Source organism: Belonocnema kinseyi, chromosome 1 (assembly GCF_010883055.1).
Source record: "Belonocnema kinseyi isolate 2016_QV_RU_SX_M_011 chromosome 1, B_treatae_v1, whole genome shotgun sequence".
In the NCBI taxonomy this organism is placed as follows: Eukaryota; Metazoa; Arthropoda; class Insecta; order Hymenoptera; family Cynipidae; genus Belonocnema; species Belonocnema kinseyi.
This window is the reverse complement of record NC_046657.1, coordinates 76,909,051-76,914,528: the sequence shown is the minus strand read 5'-3', so window position 1 is coordinate 76,914,528 and position 5,478 is coordinate 76,909,051.

Below are 5,478 nucleotides of genomic sequence, written 5' to 3'. Positions count from 1 at the left end.
CCCCCCCCCGCTATGAGGACCCTTTCATTCCCATGCGATTTAAGGCTGTTTCAATGACTAAAATCCTAAAGACATGGCTCAATTCAATTCTAATTATCTGAATCATTTTCCTGATGTAATTTTAAGAAAATGAAAAAAAAGTTGATGAAAATCGGTTAAAATTTAGAGTAGTTAAGCACATCTTTAAGTACATGCAAAATTACAGGAACTGTCAACTGGCATTGAAGATATTAACTGATTTTCATCAACTTTCTTTTCATTTGCTTAACATTAGATTAGGAAATTGATTCAACTAATTAAAATTTAATTTATTAACATTTTAACACATATTAATTTTTTTCGAACGGCTCTAATTCTCTCGCGTGAAGCATCAAACCTCCCGCATGACCGACAGTCAAGTATCCCCCTTGGGTTCTAGTGAAGGGAAAAAAATTGTTGGGTGGCGGCCTTGCCCCTCCCTGAAAACTGCAAAAAAAGTTTGGGTATCGCTGATCTAGCGGGTCTGTTGTCGTACGCAACAATTTTCTATTTGCAGCTTTCGAGATTCCATCAGTTTCAAAACACGTGTAGTTTTACGAGCGTCTAGAAACCCTACATCAGAAAATTTTGATTACCGCCTGTACGGAGCCTAGGAAATTACAAACGAAGGACGCACTCGAGATTTATTGCTTTTCCGAGGATTAAAAATTTAGAAGTTGAGTCGTGAGAATTTTGAGATACTAGAATTTTAAGAAGAACCCCGGAATCTCGCAATAACACTCGAGAGCGTTTACAGTTTCTTACATCTGTTTTACTCTAAAATATGGTCGATTAGAGACTTTCTTAAAGGATTAGATCTCCAGCATTCGTTAGCTTATGGTAGATACGTAGTTCGGTTTCATATTTAAGTTACGCATTCCTCGAAAATTAATACAGGAAAAACGGATTTTACCTATAACTAGTATTTATTCTATATCTAACGAAACATTGCTCATATGAATTTTTACTTTGGTATTACTTCACTTTGAATCTGCATTTGAATTTAAATAAAGGCGCGCTTTTTTACACTTTCCGGTTATTTATCATAGGTGGCGTATTCAGATTCGTACGTCACATAGGGAATCCCAAGTCATGAGCCCAGTAGAGTCTGTCAGATGGTGTGATCGTCGCGAGCTCGGCTATAGACGGAATAACTCGGAAGCCTTCGGGCGTTTGTAGTAAAGTCTTTTAGATTTCTCGCAAATCCCGGTTACATATGTTACTAGCGGAATTCATTTTTAAACACATTACTATTCAAGAATACTAAAATTTCGTACATTTCTTACAGCTTGTGTTACGTAAAAATCTTACTTTTGACGATATTGTTTACAAAACTTCTTATTGACCATCATCAGCTTTTTACATTCACCATTTTCAAACAGCAAATAAGACTTTTTCTAAACAGGAGTACTAATTTTTGCTCGCTTTATTTCATAATAATACATAAAGAAATATCATCATCTTTTATTATACTAGGAAAATTTATAGTACTACCCCGATTATCCCTAAATTCTTACATTTTATTTCAATTATACATATAAAATGAATCAAATATTTGCATCGGAAGTCTCTCCGTGTGCTAACAAAGTTTAATACCATTGATGACGTGTTCTTAGCCTCTCATGCTCCCATAAACAATACATGGGCAACATACACATTGATCTCTACACATAATAAAAAATTCTTTTAGATATGATATATTTTATATACATTTTTTGGTTTTGTATGTGCCACTTAATTTTATAATTTCTAATCTATTATAAAAGAGAGGCTGGAATACGTAAAAAAGGACAATAAATATAATAAATTTAGAATTATCAAATCGATCCTCTATGATGATCAATTCGGCATTCTGTGATCATTAGTTTGTCTCTGTGAGGATCGAGTCGATCGTCCAAGGTGATTAAGTCGACCCTTGCAGATTTACTTGCAGATAGACGCCTGTTGTTTTAACCTTCTAAAGACATTCGCTTCAGCCATCTAGAAGGCTGTCCTATAGTTGACCCTCCGATTCGGTCTCTTCAAATATAAATGGCCAGACTGACCTTCAATTTTTTTCCGTGCATTAATACAATATTAATACAATAATTTATTTTCTACTGATACCTTATTTCGGCAGAGTCACGAGTAGCTGAGCATGATAAAATGAAAACGACCGTTCACCTTAGTACAACTCTTCATTATCAAGATCCTTATGGTCTAATCAAGGATCTTCCAGCAGGCCATTATAGCGTGGGAGGAAATGAGGATTATATCATTGGAATATTTCTAAATAATATTTTGAATCCATTCGTGGCTGTTAATTTGGGTAAATATGAGAGAGTTATGATACGCCGAGAGAATGATGAAAATGTGCCAATATCGATGCAGGATGCTCTGAATGCTCTTTACTACAAAACAATGCCATCGGGAAACATTGTTTCCATTTACAAAGCCGTACGTCATAGTGATAAATTCGAACAAGAACAACTAAATAAAAAAAAAGATGGAACAAGTAACTGATCTCGCTTCTCAACAAGGATATATATCGATCTTACCTTGTTAGAATCTAAGCATATTGTAAAAATGGTCAGTAATAAAAAAAAATATAATACCCAAAAATATTGATCTAAAACTACAATTCATTTATTGTTTTAGTATTATGTTCAATTAGGTGCAATTTACTTTGGTACATTTGGTAACAAAGAAATAAATAATGTGAAACTCTTCAATAGCCCTCCCTTCTAAAGCCCTTCACAGAATTGACGCTGCGGCGCAGGTATGTGTAACAGGGGCTGCGCGGTGTGCGCGATATCTGCGTATGCCACTCAGGCGAGCAATCATGCGTGAACAGAGAACAGCGGAGCGGGCTATAATGAGTTAGTTCCCACCCATTGTCAGCCCCAAAATCGACGCTACAAAAGAGTTTCACTGTATTTAGACCTTTGATTTTTTCTGCATTATGTATGGCAATAGAAAAAAGACGCGCGCTGTGCGAACGATTACTGTTAAAAAAAAGATCAAACCGTTAAATTGCTGTTCCAAAGTAAAAATTTCCGATAAGAAACCCTCAAATAAGATAACGTTGTTTAAAATTAAAAATTTAATTTTTAGCGCAAATGGATTTTGTTGAAAATACGCAATTTCGGATAAAAGCGCTAATACACCCTAACATTGTTTATATATTATCAATATTTTTTTTAATCCAATGATTTTTTATTAACAATAGTAATTTTAGGGAAAAAAGCCGTCACATAACATAAAGAAGAATCGTTAAGATTGTAAATATCGTTTAAAGCGTGATGTTTCTTGTTCCAAATAATCGATGTCAGGTGAAAAACTTTAGTATAATCCTAAATTGTTCAAAAATGGTCAATATATATTGAAATGTATATCAATATTTACAGTGAAAACTATTAGCTAATTTCCAAATTTTTAACAAGCTGTGAACTTTCTTCAAAATATAATTTTTTGATTTAAAATACCAACTTCGAACGGAAAAAACTAACATAACACAAAATTATTCAGCTTTTAATAATAATCTTCTTTATATTATAATGATTTTTGGTTTAACTAAAATATCAATTTTCGATGTAAAACGTGTACGTAACATAAAATATTTGTTAATTTTTTCATTTAAAACCAAAATAATTAGTTTGGAATATAAATTATATTAATTCTTAGACCGATACAATCAATAATTTTGAAAAGGTTATGAATGGTGCTCAAATAGATCATTTTTAATTTATTATTTTTACCAATTAAAAATATTGATAATTTTGTACTAAAAATACTGACATTACATAATAGAATAACCGATTTTCTGTGAAAAACGTTAGAATAACATGAAGATGCTTAAAAAATGGAAATGTTTTTCAAATTATAGTGATTTTTGTTTTAAAATAGCAGATTTAAGTGCAATATTATGTGTCAATTGAGTATTTAATATTTAAAATTTAAGATATAAAACTGAATTAAGTAATAAAAAACCATTTAGATTTTCAAATTGAATCTTCTGTAGAATCCGAATAATGATCCTTTAAAGTAGCCGGACTCTTATTTTACAGTAGCCAAAAATTCAAGTTCAGAAATTTGCATTTACACTTTTGAACCTCCTAATTTTTGTGAAATTTTCCAGTTATTCTAAAAAAACGTTTATCTTATTTACTTTAAAAAAAATTAAGTTCGAAAAAATTTTTAACTTTTTTTTAGTAGTGTTTCCATCATTTGCTGTCAATAGCAGATATTCAGGAAGTAGGTTCCATAAACTGTGAACAAAATTGACAGTGTGAAGATTATTATTGAACTATTTATTAGGAAAAGAATTTTTAACGTAAAATAAAAAAAACGCTTGTTTCTAAAAACTTGTAGACGAACACATAGGTCTGTTTAAAAAGTGACTTAAAAATTGCTAAAATTTAAGCATTATTACTCGGAAACTATAGAAGGTTCTTTCTTTTATTTACAATTTCAATTTGTAATTTAGAAATCGTATTATTATGTTTCTAAAAGAATCGTTGAAAAAAGATAAAGGGAATATTTTAAAGCTTAAATATTATTTAAATTGGTTAATCTAGCACGAATGAATACTGTTCTTTTTATTGACTTTGAATTACAAGAAAATATCTAAAAGTGATATATTGCTCTTTATTTGACAATGAAATTAATTTTCAATGCTTAAGTTATCAGAAAAAATAGTTCTAAGCAAGTGTATTTTTACTTACATAGTGAAAAATTATTAAAATATCTTTTACTCTACCTAAGTGACCTTGAAATTTCAAAATCTCGGAAAAAATCGACTTAGGTAGGGTAAAAGATATTTGAATCATTTTTTTGCTATGTAAGTACAAATCCACTTGTTTCGAACTATTTTTTATAATAATTTATACACCGAAAATTTATTTTATTATCAAATAAAGATGGATACATCACTTTTAAATATTTTATTGTAATTCCAAGTCAATAAAAATTATTTTAATGTAAAAATTTCTCATATATTATTAATCCAAAATATTGCAAATACATTCTGATTAACGTATATCACACATCGACGTGTCCAAATGATAAAGTGTCATCTCGGCAGAACCAAATAAAAAGGTTCCCTACTTTAGAGGGCGTTGGAGTTCCCAATGCTATTGATATGGGATTTTTAAGCTTCCGTGTTTCGCCACCCGGGATGGCACCTTTTTATTTCGTCCTAACGAGATGGCACCTTGTCATTTGAACATGTCGACATTATATAGTCAAATAGTCGAGAAATTTACCATGAATCTAAGAAAATAGCGAAAAAGTCACCTTTTTCGTTTTCGAAAAATTCAAATTCCATTAGGGAGGGTAAACAATATTTTATTGCAATTATCGCTACACAGGTATCAATCGACTTGCTTTCAACTATTTTTATTGATAATATAAATCTGAAAAAAAATTTTGCTGTTTAAATTTGAAGAGGTGCTTCGTTTTTTGTGATTTTTAGCTATATCT